At 39.3% G+C, this 21,378-nt stretch overlaps 1 protein-coding gene across 7 annotated transcripts in view; it reads right to left on the reverse strand.

Annotated features, from left to right (window-relative positions):
* The window catches only part of ANKRD6 (ankyrin repeat domain 6), a 106,853-nt gene that overhangs the window by 66,723 nt on the left and 18,752 nt on the right, over positions 1–21,378 (reverse strand). Inside the window, exon 1 of one of the 7 annotated variants that reach the window (XM_072141957.1) lies at positions 7,107–7,217. The exons of the other annotated variants lie outside the window; for them this stretch is intronic. The gene's annotated coding sequence lies outside the window, so the exon portion shown is untranslated. Of the gene's footprint in view, positions 1–7,106; positions 7,218–21,378 lie in introns of those variants that run through there. 7 annotated transcript variants of the gene reach the window in all.

The following is a 21,378-nucleotide window of genomic DNA, read 5'->3' on the forward strand; positions in this document are numbered from 1 at the left end:
CAAAGCCCTTAGTAAATGTGCCCCAATATGTTCCCCACACTGTTTTCAACAGAAACTGGGGCATCTATCAGATTATTGGGGTAGAAAACTCCCTAAAAGGGCAGGGGTTATTTGCTCACTGAGCGCCAGGGCTAATAGAGACAGCAGGAGTTCCTCTATTCCCTACATAGCACCAGTTCCACACGATATAGTGAATACAAGAGAAGTAATGCCTCTGTCTTTTACCCCAGGCTTCTGGCCTGCGATTCGTGCAGGGGCAGGAGAGAACTGCAGCAACAGCAAAAAAAAAAAGTTAGAAGAATCTAGTTCTACACATAACGTTGATGAAACTTCCTTAGCTTAATTTTTTAACCTTTAAATGGTACGCGCCATACATGTATGTTGGTCATTAGTGCTGTATGGGGAAGGCACATGGTGGAGCTTGCCTGCCATAACACCCATGATTGGGGATGATACCAATCACGCCTGTTAACCATTAAAGTGCCATGGTCGAATGTTCCTTAGTCTTTCTGTGTTACTAGCATAACAAGGAGACAAGCTAATGCCTGGCAAATATTATTTTTTCTGGCAGAAGGTCACAAAATTATTCCAATCCACATTTCAGTGTAGAACACTGAAGTTGAAAAGGACACAAACGCTTTTGAATTAATTTATCTTCCAAGCTTCTTAAAATTTGTTATTTGAAAAGACAAGCTCTTCAGTAATGCTAAAAGAAAGTGGATTCCAATGTTGGAAGCAACTTCTTTGAGAAGACCACCCAATTTTGCACTGGAAAATTATCTTTTAAAGGGCTGGTTTGCTCTAAGGAAAAAAATATACAGAATGCAGAATAAAGTCTCTTAAGGTATCAACACACATTTATAGCCCCAAAAATGAAAAAACAACAAACCCCAGATTTTGTTTTTATGTATTTTTGCCAGGTCACATTATCAATTCAGAGTATTATAATGAACCCAAACCAAACTAGTAATAATGAAACAAACAGTAACGATGCTACACACACTTCATCCCAACCCCCACACACATCATTATACTGTCCTCACTCTCAGACATCATGACGTCCTATCCATTTTCTAATGGTGCCCCCTTGTCATGTATCCCCAGAATGGCATTTTTCAAAATTAAGCCACCATATGGCTCTCCTCTCATGCCTTGTCAACAGAAAGGTTCTTTCTCCTATGTGGTTCTCCAGATGTGGACCCATCTCAATGTTTGTAACCATTAGGTTTTCGTTCTTTTTTCTGACTCTTTTCATGATTCCATTCTTTTTTTCTAGATCCCAGCATGGCTTCCTGTAATAGGTGCCACTCCAACAATTTTGGTGTGGTAGGAAGTTTCTCTTTGGCCTCACCATTCCTAAGTAACCAATGTAATTGTGTTTGAATCTATACTCTACACAGTGTGAAATTTAATAAATTACGCCATTACACTTGTAGAATGTCCTTTAGAATGACTCCAGAGTAGAGAGCACATGTGAATACTACACAATGGAGGCTGCTCTTTACCAATGAGGTGACACGTATACATGTCAATGTTCTTGAAATTGATGGTACAATATTGGAAACTCGAACACAAGAAAGATGGAATTATGTAAACTGTTACTGTCACCACCCTTCTCCAACTCTTTGCATCATCTAATTCTGGTGCAATTTATCTCTAATACAAAACAATTCTATATAAGACTATATGTGGTTGGGTTGCTCCATTTCTTAGCAACAACAAGGGGGGCAGTAAAATTCCAGCAAATCTCAAATGGCTGTGTGCCCCTATATAGTAAGTCCCTTTATCAACACTGATAATATATCACTCAGTATATTAACTGTCCTATGAGGTTAAGTATTATGGTTATCTTTGGGTGGATATACCCCAGTGTATCTGTGCCCAATCTAACTTGTTGCTTATTGCCAAATAAACTAGAAAAGCTTCATATCATGGTGGCCGGGACTTAAGGAAGAGAGGATGGGAGAAGGTATCTGTCAGCACCTGTCCAGCAAACACGCAACTCCAACCAGGCTTGGCGCTAGCTGTCAGACTACGTAAGTGGTGGCAAACTCACCCTGCGACATCCCTGCGGGCTAAGGCCCTGCCTAAAACAGATAAACCACCCTGATAAGGGCGAAACCATTATCAGGAACCTAACTGAGCAAGGTATGATGGGAGTAGGCAGGTATATAAGGCCGTTCCCGGACATGCCTCCAGCAGCACACTGGGGGAACTGTCCATCAGGCTAGTAACCCTTGCTGGGCAGGGCCGAAATGCAAGGAGCAGGGTGTGGCTCAGTTAATCCAAACACAAGCACTAAGCCACAGTTAACACACAAATAAACGCCATCTATTCTACCAACTGCGGAAAGAGCAACGTTTAGGTACGGACGTTACAGTATCTGTACAATTCATACATATCATGTATCATAAGTGTAACTCCAGATGATTGGTTACCACTTAGTGTCATAAGGTTAGCAACCACTAGTAGGCTAAGTGGGTATGAGAATTGACAACCCCTTCTACGACCTTCCATTCCCTACTGTCAACAAAACACTTAATTCATATGGGGGCGTCTCCTCTAGTTATCCAAGCGCCTAAGTACTTGCGGTCTTGATCCGCTAACGACACTGAACTATCTATCCAGTGGGAATCACTAGGATGATTACAGAGATTACAGCTGAAATTAAAAGCGGTGCCATTCTCTTGATCTGTACACACACGGCTATTTAGGTACTTCCTCCTTACCTGTATATTCCCTATGTTTCTTTCAATTAGTTTACCCTTTATTTATATTTCTCTGTACTGTACCTTTAACAAATTCCCTGTTAATTATCCAGTAGCTACTCTTAACTTCCTATCAATTGTCTCCACCCAAATCTCCGCAGATTCTACAAGCATTTTGTCCATAATGTGTGAAGCCAGGCCTGATGAGAAAAATACAGTTGGCAGGACGTAATGTGCTTAATCATTAAAGTTACAGGGTGACAGTGAATGTAGGATTGCACCTTTAGTTCCGAATGTTGTTTTGAAACCTGATGAGCCTTAGCAGTGAACTTGCTTTTCATTGCCATGGTTACTGGAAGAAAGGAGAAATGCCTGATGTTATGGTCTGCCTCCTGGGTTTCTTAGTCATAGCACATGGCCATCAAGAGCACAATGAAAGCTGCTGTACGTGGGTGATGTGTTGAAGATGGCAAAACTTTAGCATGAAGAAAGTATATATAGAAAAGAACATAGAACATATGCTGGAACCAAACACCATAAAATACTTCTGTCACAGTGAACGTCACATCCTAAACAACAAGTAGAAAAACTAGAAAACACACATAACATTCAAAATACAGCTATTTGTGCATGAAAGATAAGTGCAGCAATGGAATATGCATACACTTCTGAATCATACCCACCTTATCCCATGGCATATAGACCCTCTGCCCCTCCCCACTGCTCCCCCAGAGAGTTTCCTTCCATATTCCTCAGCTCCTCCTGTTTATAGTGCCACTTACACCTTGCATCATCCTCAACCTTCCCTTGGGAAAAGCCACACAGAGCAAATGCCAACTTTTGTCTCCCCTGACCATCAACCTCTTAATAAACACCGATGCACATAGATCATCGCACTTGTGATGTGCATTGAGCACCACGTTTGGCATGGTCTGCTACCTTTTCCATTTATTTCATTATATAACAGACAATAATACCATTTTAGTTTTCAAACTCCTCTTCAAGTTCAGGGGCTCATAGCTGAAAAAGACCTGAGAGTGGGAGTATGAGGCTGTGTTCACATGATGTTCTACATTAGCTGTTATCAGATTAAAGAAGTAAAAATTTAACTTTCATGGAGGGCACTGATCAGAGGGGCACTGATGTGAGCAAATATGGCTGCACACATGTGCCACCAATGTTTGGGTGCTGTGGTTGGGTTCAACAGCAGGCTTCACAAAAAAATGTTCATCATGCCGGGGAGGTGGGGCTATAAAAACAATAAAAATGTTACCCTTACTTCCTCCAGCCCCCCCATTGTCCCGCGGCACTGCCTGTCACTGTTGTACCCATTTATTAACAGAGCTTGGCACTCCTATCCGTGTATAGCCATGCACCTGATACAGCATCATTTTCAATGTCTATCAGGCATGCAGAAGTGGTCGGATGGGAGCCCCTGCCTCTGTAAACTGTCACACAGCACCATTGCAGGACAACAGAAGTACTAGACGAAGTAAGGATTAAATTTTTATTGTTTTATTGCTCCCCTTCCCCCAGGCCTGATAAATATTTTTTTTAACGCATGGACAACCAGTTTATGCTATGTAATTAGGCAGAAACTTACCCTGAATGGAGAAGGCACTTCTCACAACTTATAATTACATCATATGTGAATATGTGAAGGGGTTAAGTAACTATAAAAGACTGCTAATATTTAGCAGAAAGATAAAAATAAATTAAAGGGGATCAACCAAAAGGTTTAGGCCCCCTGTCGGTTACAGCATTCCTCAGTTTCTTGAGACCAGTGGAGTCTGGCAAATGCATTTGCACAGTAAAGTTCTAGGGTAGTCCTATTTCAGCAAATAAATATTTTTGATGTATAATGAAAAATTATACACTTTTCTAGATATTTGCTTGCAGTCATTCAATAGAAATCTTCTATGTTTACTTCCAGAAATCTGATCAGTCATACAGGAGCTCGATAAAACACACAGCTCCGAATGCTCTCTGCGATACTGACAGGCCGTGCACCTGTGTGACCAGGGTCAGATTCCTGTCCATTGGCAGTAAACATCAAAGCTTTCTATAGAATGACAGTAAGCAGAGATCTAGAAAACCCTTAGGAATTGATACAGAAAGTATATTGCAAAATTGTATAACTTTTCAAATAACACACAATAACATTAATACCTCTTTTAGGTCAGTAAACCTCATTTCTAGGCACGTACATATGAAGAGAAGAGTCAGATTGGACTCAGGACACTAGACCCCGCCACCTGTTCCTCTGGAATCATGGGAACCCAGCAACTGACAGAATTAAGGTAAAAATATTTGGAGCCCTCAATCCCAGCTGCATGATGGCATGGTTCCCTTTACAAAAGTTCCAGTTTACATGCTCTCCAAAATGGATTCTTTTTGTTTGCTCACACAATTATTACTTGGTAAAAATGAAGCTGAAAAGACTTGGGGGTATTGGTGGATGGTAAACTTAATATTATAGCTGCTGCGAATGCAAATACAATTATTGATTATGTATCAAGAGAGGCATAGATTATCAAGATAAAGACATAGTTTTGCCCTTATACGAATCACTGGTCATACCACACATGGAATATTGTGTACAGTTTTGGGCACCAGAGTATAAAAAGGAGATAGAACTGGAACGGGCGCAGAGGAGAGCAACCAAGATTATTAGGAGAATGGAGGGACTAGAATACAATGACAGATTACTATACTTGGATCTCTCCAAAGAGCATACCTAGGCCTAGAGGAGAGACAGCGGTTCTACCATCCCCATAGACGGGGATTATTAAAGGGGTATTCCGGGAACATGAACGTCAGACACAAAAACCCATGATGATATAAATAAACGAGTACAACAATACTCTATGTCATTATTCACAAAACGGAGCTTAAATAGTTTGATTTTATGATTTACAAAATTTATGGCCTCTCTAAAGTAGGTGGAGTTATCACTAAGATGGCTGCCACTGGAAACTACAAGTCCCAAGATCCCTTAGTTCTCAGTAACGCCTACTCCCTCTTATGCTCTGCTCCCAGTGATGATGTAACAGGTTTTCTTGCTCTGTTACCATAGTAATGATGTGTAACTGCCATCACCACAACACTGGCCATACTGGATGCCCTGCAACCAACCGACTACAGCCAAACATAGTGGTGATCACATGACCTGCCCAGGCAGGTGCAGGACATGTGATGTGGATATGTGACCAACAGCCATCTTCTGTCCTGTGTCCGCTCTGCAACGGACCGCACGGAGGAAATTAACGGACTGATTAAAGGGCCAGTAGCATTTTAATTCTTCATTACAGTCTATGTCATCAGCATTTTCTGCTAAGGTGAGCAAAACTAATTACACATTAGCTTATATTTTGAGTACCCATTTGTATATGAATTATGCCGATTCCTGGAATACCCCTTTAACTGTAAGAGCAGTGAGACTATGGAATTCTCTGCCACAGGAGGTTGTTATGGCCGACAATTTGTACATGTTCAAGTGAGGCATAAATGCTCTTCTGGAAAAGCAATAAAATCACTTTTGAGCCAAATGACATCAGCCTTGCAGAGTTTTTGTCTTCTTTTGGACCAAGGTGGTATAATTTAATAGGTTGGACTTGATGGACTGATGTCTTTTCTAACCTTATTTATTTACTATCAAACAAGCAAAATAATATGATGATCATTTGCATACCAAAATAAAATGTAAAAACAAATGCTCCCCAGTATCACACCCACCCCCCAACTGAACCAGCTTGTACTGGGGGCAAATATACTACCAAATTACCTATCCTACAAGAAAAATTGTTACCACTTTTTCAGAGAATATATGCACACAGATACATTTTCGAATATAATTGTGTAACATATATTAGATTATGCATCAATCTATAATAACCTCTGATATTCAAAATAAGAGATCACAAATTAGGAAGCAATATTTAGCTAAGCTCATAGGTACTGCTTATCAAGCAGGTTTCCTGAAAATCGAGTAGGTTTTAAATATTAGTATTCTTGGAATGTGAAGCTTAAACACTCAGTGCAAATATTTATGGAATGTGTCCCAATGCTGGAAACTGGGAACATTTCTCTATTTAAGGATGTCTATACAACCACTTTTAATTCTACCTTATAAGTAAAGGTACTTTCAATTTGTTTTAACTCACTGTGAAATTGAATGCAAAATAATATCCCAAAGAATTCATAAATTTGTTCTTAGAAATCTTAAATGTTTTCTTATTTACAGTTTGTCCAGCTGCTTCTATGCAGGAAGGCTTGTCTGGGCAACACAGACAATGCAAATCGATACATGGCACTTAATATGAAAGTGAGCTTTTAACATGGACATCAATGTATGTCAGAGAGAAAGAGAATCGAGGAGCAAATTGTTACTTTACTTACATATATGTTTTCTGATGATCACTGTGTAGGAGCAGTAAGTTCTCTTGTAAAAGAAGGCCAATGTGAATGGTAAAGCTTAAGGACATCTGCGGCACCCTCTGCACTAATCCTATAAAGCTTGGACAGAGGACCCTCCACATTTACATGTCAAAGAAAGGCTTTCCTACAAGCGTATTGTGCGCAAGAACGGTTTCCCAAGCAGCAGCCTTGTCTAGGCAGAATTCCTTTTATTCCTGGACAAGCTGTAATTTCATTTTAGTCAAGCACACACAGGCATGTATGTGATAATACTGTAATGGCTATTTACTAACATGCATTTAATGGTAGTATGACTGAGAAAGATGGGTGATTTTATACATTTATGCTGCAAACACAGTAAATGAAGCTTTTAAAATAAATAATAACTGTTCATCCCATTTTGTGGTTATAATATATCAAGTATTTGTATGACTTTATTGGTACAGAATGGTAACACTGAAAAGAATGGAAATAAAGGTTTGCTAATTGCTATTCCTGACAGTAAAAACATATTCCAAAAAGTTACAAAATAAAGTGGTGTACTATAAAACTGACGCTACATATTGACAGCTAATCAAGACATTTTAAGAAAACTATTTATCAAAGTCTGTTTTCTATTGCTTCAGTGCAGCTAAAATAAGAAATAAAGGAACTTTACAAACAGTGTATTTCCATGGTTACAGACTACAAAGAAGCCCTGGCATTCTACGTCCCTTCTCTTTCCTTTCTACAGACATTTCGATCTGATTCTACATGCTTCCGTTGTATTAATAGTAATAAATGAAGGTATACTGCTTCATTTGTATTAATGTATATTTATTGGAATAAAAAAGGCCATAGTGAAAGTGGAAATCATTTTTCTGCTGAACAACAGCTGATCTCTTTACTGACCATTAAAGACTCTTCTGTCTAATACAAAGGCGAAGTATAATGTGGATTTCCTGATTTTTTATATGGCTTGGCTCATAATTATTGTTATGTAATCTTTGCATGTAGTTTTTAATCAAAATGGATTAAAAAAACAGGAGGCTCAAAGGACAGATTATGAGTTTATTGCTGTAGTTTATCAGATCGGGCATTTTGAAAAGCAGAGACGACAAACATGTTTATTGATTATATTTCTATTTATTCATGGTGGGTGATATTCCCCACTTTTTTAAAATGTACTTTAAAAAATATGTATATATTTTTAGGCCCCTTACGGTCTTTCATTGTTGTTACTATATGCTACTATGGGAAATATAATGGATCTGTATTTGACCCTGATGGCTCCTGGCAGCCATAGCAACAGATTGCAGATCCCACATGAGGTCATGGAGGTCAACTGTCTCATCCAATAAGGCTCACTTGCTGAGGCCCCTCCATGCAGTTATTAAAACATAATAGAAACTATTACAATTTAGTATCTCTGTAGTCACGCTGACCCAGAGAATAAAGGGAAAGTGTGGAATGCACAGTGAAATCCGTAAAAACAAAAACGGCACAAATGTTAATTTCCGGAAATATAACCACATTTTTCCCGTTTCCCAGTACAGTAAAATCAATATTAAATGGTGCCACTAGGAAGTACTATTTGCAGAAAATTTGTAAATGAAAAATGGTCTGGCATTTGGGAGAAGGGGAGTGAAAAGTTAAAAACATGAACAAAAATGAATGGTATTGTCTAATTTTGTGATGTGTGGAATAGACAATATCTTTTAGAACTTTTAGAATGCTGCTTTTAGGCAACGTCTACATGGGACATAGACACAGAAGCAATCAGGACCACCACTAAAAAGTTTGGGGCCTCTGACTGGCAAATTATGTGGGCCCCCACAAAATGATAATTCAGCCCTGTGTGCATAGTGAATTCCCTGCACCCTGGAAGGGATGAGGGTTTTTTGTGACTTGCGGCCCTTTCTCCACCTTGGGGCCCCATGAATACAGTCACACTAAACCCCCCTGATGTGAAGAAAACCTGCAGTGTAAACTAACCTGTGGATTTCCAGTACAAAAAATTGATGTTGAAGGTTCACCCAGAGGTGATTCCTATAGGAATGCCGATTCAAAAACACACCCAATTTCACACATGTTTTGTGATGGTAGCCTTCACAAAAAAATTGTTGCTTAATTTTTAAGATGCAAACTTCTGAGATGCAAACTTCTTGCCTTTCCATTTACCCTTACCTCAGCACCTTTGACACATGACAAGTGAGCTAATAAAAAAGCTTTCCCTCAAAAAGATTATTTAGCTGTGGGCTGAATATGTGCATAAAATAAGTATCAATTACTTTTACATAACATACATATTTTTTCTCTCATGCGGTGTTAAAAATTGCATAAAACCTGAAAGAGTCAGTAAAAACATGTCTGTCAATGTCTAGATCACTGGAATCAGAAGATGGAAGTAGTACAGTATGTTACTTGGACCTCATCCCATCCTGTACAACAATTCAATTCTAGAAATTGTTTCCTAGGCACCAGAGTAGCTATTTCTTTTGGGCCGTGTGGCATTCCCTAGTTCCAGCCATGTCCTCTGCTGTCATCTCCCCATACTTTAATACTATGGGGCCTTTGTTCAAACAGCACATGCACCCGTAGGCAGCTAAGCTCTGATTTCAAGTATTCAATTAAAAAAAGAAAAATTGCTTAATAACATTATGTTTTGGTGAAATAAGTGAGGATTAGGTTTCACAGAGCAAATCTGGATTTGCTTCCTGAGAAATACTTCAGTTTTAACCTCTTTGTTTCTGGGGAAGGGTTAGAAGCAGCCATGTCACTCTTGGCTGAATTTTATATGTACAAAAATGTATGAAATCTGTTGGATTTTTTTCCTATAAATTGCCTTCAGCCACATTTATCAAGAGAACAGTTTTAAGACACTTTTATAACTGGTGCACTGAATGGGATCAGACTAGCAGTGGATTATAATATAGGCAGGTTGGGCGGTAGCAGGTTTTATACCCAGAAGGATCTGTTCCTGCTCTCAATACACATGTACACTAGGACTTGTGAAGGTCTTCCAAAGGTCCTGAAACCACAGATTGAAAGCAGGTGAAAGGGACAGATCCTTCATTCCACAAGAAGCTTTATTCTAGTACCATATGTAGGAAGTGAATTCCTGACTTGTAGGGGCTATAACATTTATACCGCCCAGTGCTGACGGAAGTCTTAACTAGCCCCTGGGCCCCACTTTTGGCACAAATGGACATTTTTCTGGTGTAAAAATTCATCCAACACATTGGAGGTGCAAATTTGGACTGAGCTGTCCTAAATCCAACAGATTTACAGTCCAGCTTTAGGTAAACTTAGGCATCACATTTATCAGGTTAAGACACTTTTAATAACTGTTCCCCACTAATTCTAAGAAGTGGGCCAGTCACTATTCATGGCTTGTCTGTTGTTTTACATTATTGTATTCTTTATGAAACAACAATCCTATAGACCTTGTATAACACTGACCATTACCGCACGGGACTTTAGCACTGAACCTCACACCTAACATTTTCTAAGCCAGTCAATATTCCCAAACCAATTCAATACTCCCAACGTTCATAAGCACTGAGATAAGTAATAGGTGGCCAAAGCTATCTGATCATATGATTCATAAATGGTAAGGGCTTATTCAGACAAGCATTTTTCATGTACATATGCTATTTTCGTTTCTCACTGTTGGAATACTGACCTATTATTCATATTTCTATTTTTTTTACCCTAAATAATGTGTCAAAGAGAAAAAAATGCAGCATACACAACTCTTTCCCTACAGATTTTTCAAACCGATTGGGGGAGACGCATTATTGTGTCAGTCTTTAGACCAGTGCAGAGTAAACAATCCTATTCTGCACCAGATTAATAACTGCATTCGATGCTGGATGAATAATTCCATAATGCAATAGGACATACACGTATGTCGGGAAATGCGTTCATTGACAGTGCTTGTACAATGGTCAGAAGAGCTTACAATCTATGAGGAGGACGACACAGGAGGTGACAGGGCTTGTATAATGGTCACGAGCTTACAATCTATAAGGAGGTGGACACAGTAGGTGACAGTGCTTGTACAATGGTCACAATTCATCCAGCAGCAGACACTTATATGAATCTTGTGAAGAATAAGACTGTCTAGTCTAACTCTGCACGGTTTTGCTTTGCAACACTTGATAAATATCCTTCAATGGGTCCACGGAAACTGCTCGGTCTTACCTTAGGACACTTTTCATAAAACTGCCCCAAAATCTTGAAAGGACATCAACCATCTCTCTGAATGAAAAGTATGTGAGCCACATTATATAATTGCACAAGTAGAATAATTTCATAAGTATACATTATAAAAAAAGTAAAGATATATCATGCTGGATCCACACACTATAAAGAGGGATGAAAGTAAGAGGCCCAGCACATTCTGAAGGATGTCCAGAACATTAACATAAAAAGTAATGTCAAAAAATGAGAACCAATTCCACTAATACCAGCAGGAATGCGAGTACGTAATATAACAGATAGCATAAGGGATGCACCCAATCTAAAGTAATGATTATCTGGTATCAAAAGAGATAATGTGCTTAGCCTAATATGCTAAGAACATAAAACATACCGGTAATCATAATTCCATAAATGTATCATGAGTCATGGTGGCAGTGGAAGAACATCTCAACACACGTTTAACCCAAATAATTTAGGATCAGTTAGAACCATAGTCGCTTTTTTTTTCAAAACATAATACCCCTGTTTTGATCACACAAAAACCATCTGCTTAAAGTAAGCAATGTCATACATAGTATTTTAAGAATTTGGCCAAAGGGGCATATGACTTGACTGAGCGTCACTTAGTAGACCCATAGGTCAGAAGGTCCTCTTGCATGAAGATTATAGTCTGACACATATTCATCTTTTTTTATGATTAATTATTTTTTGTTGTGAATTAGGCTAATTCTCACATCTGTATTGGAGAAAAATCATTGTTCATTGTGAGGTTCAAGTGGTGAACATACCATAAGTCTAACAAACCTTTCAGTTCAGTGAACATGGAGTTATGGAGGCAATCCGAATGTTTGTTCTTTTATGTAGTCATAGAGTATGTGTAATTTAGATCGCCCGAAAAATGAATTGCAACTCTCCCATAATTAATATATATTGTTTCCATAATATATTGAGATTAACCCATACTTAATGATTATACATATTACCCTCATAATAAATTTGAAACCCCTATAATGGGGAAGTTTGGCAATACACATATATTTTTATTCAATACATTATAGGGAGAAATGCTGTTGTCTTTATTTAGTAAATTCAAACTGATCCAAATTCTGATTCCATCCACAAATACTTTCTAAAAACAGCCTTTCAATAAAAATTATGCTTTTCTGGCATACTAATCTTACTTTGATTCAGGGCCGGCGTTAGGGTTTGCAAACTGGGCATGTGCCCTGGGCGCCCTGTCTTTAAGGGGTCCTCTGCATGTGGATCTCCTATCTAGCTAGATATCTATCAATCTATCCATCTATCAATCAATCAATCAATCAATCAATCAATCAATCTTCTATCTCTCTTCTACCATATATCTCTCATATCTATCTATAATCTACTTTATATTAATGCATCTATAAATCTATTTATCATCTATGAATCATCTTTCATATTCATCTTCCATCATCAATGTACCTATCATCTATCTCCTATTAAATTCTCCTACAGTCCCATATTACAGATTGTCTTACCATACTACTGTGTGTAACTACAAACTGTTTTTATTTTGCAGAGCTAAAGGGAGTTGGCACAAAAAACATTTGGGTCAAATGAGTACAGTTAACCTGGAAGAAGTTCACCTATCATTTGCCTACAAACAACATTTTATACTCCAGCTGTAGGGGTTAGTACTTTAACCCCTTCCCGCCGAGGCCCTTTTTTTGCTTTTGCGTTTTCATTTTTCACTCCCCACCTTCGAAAATCTAAAACTTTATTTTTCTGCGTACAGAGCTGTGTGATGGCTTGTTTTCTGCGTAACAAATTACACTTCATGGTGACGGCAGTTAATAATCCATGCCGTGTACTGGGAAGTAGGGAAAAAAAATCCAAATGCAGTGAAATTGGTGAAAATACGCATTTGTGCCATTTTCTTGTGAGGCTTGGATTTTACAGCTTTCACTGTGCGCCCCAAATGACATGTCTACTTTATTCTTTGGGTCAGTACAATCATGGGGATACCAAATTTGTATAGGTTTTATTAATTTTTCATACATTTACAATAATTAAAACCTCCTGTACAATTTCTTTTTTTATTTTGCCATTTTCTGGCACAAATAACTTTTTCATACTTGGTTGGTGTCATTTTTTGCGACTTTTGATGACATTTTCAATGCTGCCATTTTTAGGACTGTATGACCTTTTGATCACTTTTTATTTAATTTTTTATATTTTTCAAAATGGCAAAAAACTAAACACAATGAAAAACCATTATTTTATCTTGATAGATCGGGCATCGGACGTGGTGATACCGAATGTGTTTATGATTTTTACTGTTTATTTATATTTATATCCGTTCTACTATTATGGGGACTTTACAAACTCTTCATCACTTTCTAATCATTCATTTGTGTTGTGAATGGTGAAAAAATAATTAATTAGTCGACCCTATATATGATATACAATAAATAATTTCATTGATATACTGTAAGTGACAGTGGTATTTTTACAGGCGCAGTGTGGAGATGTGCTACACGGAGCTGAAGACATCTGGTGATGAATACAACAGTGATAAGTGACAGCCAGGAGTAGAAGTGGTAAAGAAGTTCTCTTCCTGATGTAGCAGATCATTTCCTGTAAGATCTTAGATGTCGCTTCTGCCTGTGTCACTGACTGATCTACTAGTGTGCGAGACAGCATTGTGTATTGTCACTTACAGAAGGCCAGGGAGCCTTCTGATTGTGACCCTGTGCCGCTGTGTTGGGATGTAATCAATTGTTATTGTATTTTTGCCCGGTTGCAGAAGCTTTTTAAAAATTTGTCTATAAGCAGCTGGGGGAAGCAGCATTTCAATTTTCGCCTCAGGCAGTAAAATGGCTACAAGCGGCCCTGCATAAGGTTCACAGTGGGAAACCAATGTGCACACTGGGAATGTGGGGAACAAAATATGCCCACATGGGTCCTTGAAATTCCATATGACAGCCCTGTTTAACCCCTTAGCTCATCTAGATGTACATGTATGTCGGGAAGTGCTGTCTATTACCGCATTCCAAAAGTGTATGTAAGTATTAGGGTGATGCCACACATAGCGTTTTGAACCCGTTTTTGGTCCGTTTTTAAGCAGTCCGTTAAAAAACGCATGCGTTAAAAAACGCACATGGTTTTTAAAAACGCATCCGTTTTTTTACAGGTTTTACCAATTATCTTGATTGAAAATGGTAAAAACGGATGCGTTTTCAAAAAACGCATGCGTTTTTAAAAAAAGCATGTGTTTTTTAACGGACTGCTTAAAAACGGACCGAAAACGGGTTCAAAACGCCATGTGTGGCATCACCCTTCGTGATTGCACAGGCTCGGAAGCATGGGCCCAATTACGATATTTTCACATCCTACCTCATAAAACAGGATAAAAAGTGATCAAAAAGTAGCATTTTCCCCGACATGATACCAATAAAAAGTACAGTTATTCCCACACCAAAAAAACTGCTAAAAAAACAGTATACAACAGCATACAAAAAATAAATATTGTGCTCTAGAGAACATAGCAATGCAAAATCTATAAAATTTCTCACCAAATGAGTTCTATATTCATCAAAACAAGTCAACCATAAAAATATATAAAAATTATCACCATAATTAGCTATTGAATCACTCTAAATGTACCCTGAAAAGTGGATCTCATCCTGGAAAAAATAATCCCACATATGTCCACATTACAAAAAAAATAAACATTTTATAGCCTGTAAAATGTGACGATGCAAATCTGCTCTGAATGGCGCTCCATCCATTCTATGCTCAGCCATGTGCCCATACAGCAGCTTACCACCACATATGGAATATTCGTATACTCTGGAGATATTGGGTATTTTGGTTCTTTTCATCATGTAACTCATTGTGAATGTTTCATTTTGGGTCATAATTAATGAATTGTCTAAAAAATTTTCAAATTGTAAATTGCACCTCTATTTTGTTTTAACCCCTGTGAAACACCTAAAGGTTTAACAAACTTCTTAAAGTTGGTTTTCCATACATTTAGTGGTGTCGTTTCTATAATGGGGTAATTTACTGGGTTTTACTTACTTTATTTAGGCCTCTCAAAGAAACTTAAAAGCTGAGCAGGTGACTGTAAATATAGGTTTTGGTGATTTTCATGAAAATGTAAAAAATTGCATCCACAATTCTATGTCCCTTAACATCCTAGAAAACCGAGAAAATGCATAAAAAAATACATAAAGCAAACATTTGGGAAATGTTAGATATGAAGTCATTTGGGTGCTATGACTATCTGCAAGAACAGCAAAGAATTTAGTGACTTTCCTATAAAAGAAAGTTCTCAAATTGTAATACCATAGTGATGTTTACACAATAAAGATACATTTTTACTTTACAATTTTACCCAGTTTTATTGCTATAGCTATAATATCTCCTATTACCCAGTGATGGTCAGTGTGGGTGGGAACTCTCTAAGCAGAAAATGATGATTCCTCTAGTAATGATATGCTGTGTGCCGTTAATGTGCTTAGATTATCAGGGTACAGGCTTATCTACACTTTCATTTAGCTTCTGAAAATATTAGCATCTGACACATAGAAAAAGAGAGATAAGATCCATGAGATGGATATAACACACAACACTCCAGCTATGCTATCTCACACAGTGTTATAACACACACAGTCATATCTTCCTCTATTATTTCCAGTAGTATCTTGTAAGCAATACAATGCCCACAGTAGAGTGCGCGCCTAGCGTAATGCCCACAGCAGATTGCCCGCCCTAGCGTAATGCCCACAGCAGAGCGCCCGCCCCAACGTAATGCCCACAGCAGAGCGCCCGCCCTAGCGTAATGCCCACACCAGAGCGCCCGCCCTAGCGTAATGCCCACACCAGAGCGCCCGCCCTAGCGTAAAGCCCACACCAGAGTGCCCGCCCTAGCGTAATGCCCAAACCAGAGTGCCTGCCCTAGCATAATGCCCACAGCAGAGTGCCCGCCCTAGTGTAATGTCCACAACAGAGTGCCCGCCCTAGTGTAATGCCCACAACAGAGTGCCCGCCTTAGCGTAATGCCCACAGCAGCGAGCCCGCCTCCTTGCAATGTCCACAGCAGAGTACCCCCTTAGTGTAATGTCCACAGCAGAGTGCCCCATAAAAAAAAAAAAAATAGTACTCACCAACCGACGCTTACCCGACGTACTCATCTCTCCGCACCACCTCCTCAGTTTTCTGGCCAGGCTGGCAGATGTACATCTATGCAAACTGCAGAACGATGACGTCAAGAGGCAGTGACACTGCCGCCTCTTAGTCTCTCTGCCGGCAGATCCCATAGACGTGCATCTGCCGACCCCGCCAGGAACCCGAGGACAAAAATTGTGCTGAAAAACTCAGCTTATAGTCGTGGTATATATGGTATATCTGTGAAATGCTGTATTTTTGTTAATAACAGTGAATTAGTGAATGTGTTATTTTGTTATCCCGAGTATATTTAAAAATCTTGTCTTTGTGGAAAAACCCCTTTAACTAAATGCTAAAGATATCATCCAAATGTTTCCACTAATTTGAAGTACAATGTGTGACTTGAAAACAATTTCAAAACTACCTAGATATGTTAAAATCTTTGAAGGTTATTACCACTTATAGAACACAGGACATATTTTTAAAAATTGGGCTTGGTACGAAAGTGACTTGGTCCTTAAGGAGTTTAGATCACATTGTTGTTAAAGGGATTGGCCACTTTTCAATAAAACTGTTCTATTAGCCATATCTCTGCTTGTATGTGTACCTGTGCCTCCTGTGAGAGCTTCAGCCTATCCCTGTTCTCACCATGCTGCCCTCTGCATATATACACAACTTCCTGTTCTCACTCCTTCAGTCCCTCCTAATGGCAGCCTCCACTGCGTCTTCTCTCACAGTCCATCTCACTGACATACACAGGGAGAGAGGAGCAGGAGGAGTCATCATCTCCTGCTGCAGGTTCTTCCTATTTATCAGTGCGCAGACATGTAACAAAGATCCACAGAGATTTTACAGACAGCACTAAAGGAAGTATCAGGGATGATGAATCAATTGATGAGCAGAGATTATTATTAAGACAGTAACGGGGCAATTTATGTAAAAGAGTGGCCAAACCCTTTACCCCTTAAGGACACAGGGTTTTTTCGCTCATTTCTTGCTCTCCACCTTCAAAAATCCATAACTTTTTCATTTTTACGTGTACAGACCTGTGTGAGGGCTTATTTTGTGCGTAACATATTTTACTTTCCTGTAATGTTATTTATTTTAACATGCCATGTACTGCGAAGCGGAAAAAAATTTCCAAATGTGGAAAAATTGAAAAAAAAAAAAACGTTCCGCGGACTCCCGGACAAAAGCGGCACACAGCAGTCGATACCCGCCAGAGCAATGGGGAAGTCAAAGAAGAAAGGCGCCGGGCCGGTAAGACTGACCTCCCTGTTCCCGGCGCAGAGCCATGATGGCGCCGACTCTTCCCCCACACGCGTCCCGCAGGCAGCTTCATGAGAAGAAGGAAGAGAGCGGGGCTGCGCTCTGACACGGACATCAGCGCAGCCTTCCGCTATAGCCCCTCTATGCCCTACTTAGGTGCCCCTGAGAACACTCAGACCCCACAGCATGAGCAATCCCTCACTGAGCCAAACAGTATGCAGCAACACAGTGAGCACCCCCCTCAGTCATAGTCACAGCTCTGCTACATCAGCCTCCTCTGAGCACACCATGAGGCACATGCTATCTGACATGCTGGGAGCCCTGAGGCAGTCATTACAGAAAGATATCTCCAGTGCACTAAGTGTCCTGCAGAATTAGATAACACACATTGGAGAAAGAACCTCTGATCAAGAGGACAAAATGGAGCAATTCACTGATGCCCACAACTCCCAAACTACAGCCAAATTCCAGATATTTACCGTGAAGTGCCAACATGGCATTTTAATTAGAAACTTATTGCTACCTGTTCTTCCACATATTTCAATTGTATTAGCCTTTCCTCTCTGTAGAAGAAGAATGGTTGATCCAGCAGGAGGACCTCCAAAGATATTGCAGTTCTTTTAACAGTTCTCACTTTTCCTGCAGCGTTGCAAACAGCCAATCAAGTGTTGCTGTAAAATAGCGCTGAGAGCATCATTTCTTAAGTTGCCTGGGACTGCAAGAAGATTTGGTGAATGTGATCCTATTTGGTGAACTCTGTCCTGGGGTCATGGCCCGAGTGCCCACAGAAATGGCTCTGAGTGCCACCTCTGGCACCTGTGCCATAGGTTCGCCACCACTGCCCTAGTAGATGCCTATAACGAATTCAATGATGAAATAACAGACATTAAACTAAAGCTAGCAGACCTGGAAGACAGATCCAGGAGAAATAATCTAAAATTCAGGGGCATTCCAGAGACCGTAGAAACGGAGCATCTCCAAGATTTCCTTATTGATTAATTCACCGCCCTCATTCCAGAAGCTGATAAAAAGGACCTAGTGATAGACAGGGCGCACAGAATCCCCAAACCCAAAAGTGTCCCTGCCTCTGCCCCCAGGGATGTTATCACCAGAATCCACTTTTACCAATTCAAAGAGGCTATTGCTAGAGCGGCAAGCAGCAAGAAACCCCTTCCAGAGTGATTCCAGGGCATTACAGTCTTCTCAGACCTCTCAGCAGCAACTCTGAGCAGAAGAAGAGAATTCGCTACAGTAACAAAAGCGTTAAGAGAAAATAAAGTTGCATACAAATGGGGCTATCCGGTTAAGCTCATCATCTTCAGAAATGGGATAAATTATGCCCTCAGCTCCCCCAAAGAAGCTATTTCCCAACTTCAGAAATGGAACATACTCTCCCAAGAAGAAGGCGACCTCACCTCCCCAGCAAAAAAGAAAGCAGCAACGCTGAATAAAGATTGGAGCACCGCTACCTGAGAGGACTGCCCATTCTCATAGCAAGTATATGTTCCAATTTTCCCTTTTGCTCACAAATACGTGAGTTCACGCTCGACTTAGGTTCTTTTTATTTATTTTTTTTGTTGTTATTACTAACTCGCCACCTAAACAAGGGAAGTCTGCGGAGCCAAGAAATCACCAACCCTCTCCAATACACCAAGCTGCCTTGAAGCTTGGTAGGTTCATAAGAACCGGACAGTCGGAAATCCTATCCCCAAACTGTGACGATGCAGGTAGCATTGTCACAGTTTTTGTTCAAGTTTTATGTTGTCTTTTTTATAGTTTATGTTACCCTGAATAACTATTCAGGTTTTGATATGGCGACAAATGAAACAACTTGTATAGAATATAGCATAAAAAATTTGTATAGGTATAGCGTCGTAATCAGCATCTGTACTTTTTCTTCCAAAAATGACATTTAACCTAACCACTATCAATACTAAAGGCCTAAATAGCCCGATGAAAAGAGCTTTATTCTAGAAAGAGGCCCAAAAGCTTAAAGAGTGATATTATTTGCGCTCAGGAAACGCATCTAAATCTAGAAGACACCAAAAGATTAAAGCATAACAAATTCCCTCATATCTTCTTTGCTCCTGCAGAGAGAAAAAAAAGAGGAATTGCAATAGCCATAAAAGACACAGTGGCCATCCCATAAAATTAGAAACGGATGCTGATGGACGCTATATCTTTTTGGTATGTAAAATTGACAACAAAGTATTCACCTTAATCTCCATATATGCCCCCAACAAAAAACAATACCCTTTCATTAAAAGCATTATAGAAAAATTCTATAACATAAAACAGGGACACACAATACTATGCGGAGATTTTAACTTAGTCCCCAGCTCAAGCATAGACAAATCACCTCCTCCTGGTCCAAACTCCTACACTTCATGTGACAGTGTGAGATTCTCTAATCTCATCCTCTCAGAAGACCTATACGACTCCTGGAGAGTCTTACATGCCTCAGAAAAAGATTATACTTTCTATTCAATACCCCATAATTCATACTCCAGAACAGACCTAATCCTAGTAGACAAATGGCTACTACAAAAAGTAACATCAGTAAGCATTGGCCAGATTACATGGTCTGATCATGCCCCGGTGACTATTACCGTTTCCCACTCATCATGCCCGCAAGCGACCTTTGTCTGGAGAATTAATAATTACTTGCTATCAAACCCTAACATCACCCAAACCTTGGAAAGTAAGCTACTAGAATTTCTTAGATTTAACAATACCCCGGACACTTCAGAAGCTAACCTATGGTGCGCTCAAAAAAATTTCATAAGAGGCTTACTTATCCAACAAGCTGCCAGACACAAAAGATTTAAAATGGCCAAAACTTCTTCCCTCCTAGACTTAATAACTGTATTAGATACTAAAAATAAAATCTCCCCCTCTAAAACCCTTGCCAACCAAATACAAGAACTAAGATACGAATTATACCAACTTTACAAACCCAATTAGAATTTAATATGAGAAGATGTAAAGCCAATTACTATTGGCAAGGTAACAGTGCAGGCAAAATTCTTGCCAATAGAATCAAAAATAGAAGCTTTAAACAAAAAATCCCCTACATTATCAACCAAAAAAACAACAAAATCATAAACCCACAGGAAATAGCTAACACGTTTGGCGAATACTACAGGTCACTATATAAAAGATGACTCTTCCAGCCCTCAGCCATCAGACAGCTCAATTAATGAATTCTTATCCGGTATAACACTACCTAAATTTTCAGAACAACAGATAAAAGCACTAAATTGTCCAATTAGTAGTGAAGAACTTGATCAAGCGATAAAAAAGGCAAAAAACAATAAACCACCAGGCCCAGACGGCCTCACAAACGAATACTACAAATCTTTTTACACCATTTTGAAACCCTTCCTTTTGAAAACCCTAAACTCCATAATAGAAGAGAAAGAAATCCCAGAGGAAATGTTACAATCGTTAATCATTACCCTACCAAAACCCGGTAAAAGCCCAGACAGGCCAATGAACTTTAGGCCGATCTCTTTATTAAACACAGATTTAAAAATCTATGCCAAAATTATAGCCACTAGATTAGCCTCCATTTTAACATTTGTCATCAATAACGACCAAACCGGTTTTATTAAAGGAAGACAAACACTAGACAGCACTAGAAGGATCC

The sequence above is a fragment of the Engystomops pustulosus genome, chromosome 3 (genome assembly GCF_040894005.1).
Source record: "Engystomops pustulosus chromosome 3, aEngPut4.maternal, whole genome shotgun sequence".
Classification (NCBI taxonomy): Eukaryota; Metazoa; Chordata; class Amphibia; order Anura; family Leptodactylidae; genus Engystomops; species Engystomops pustulosus.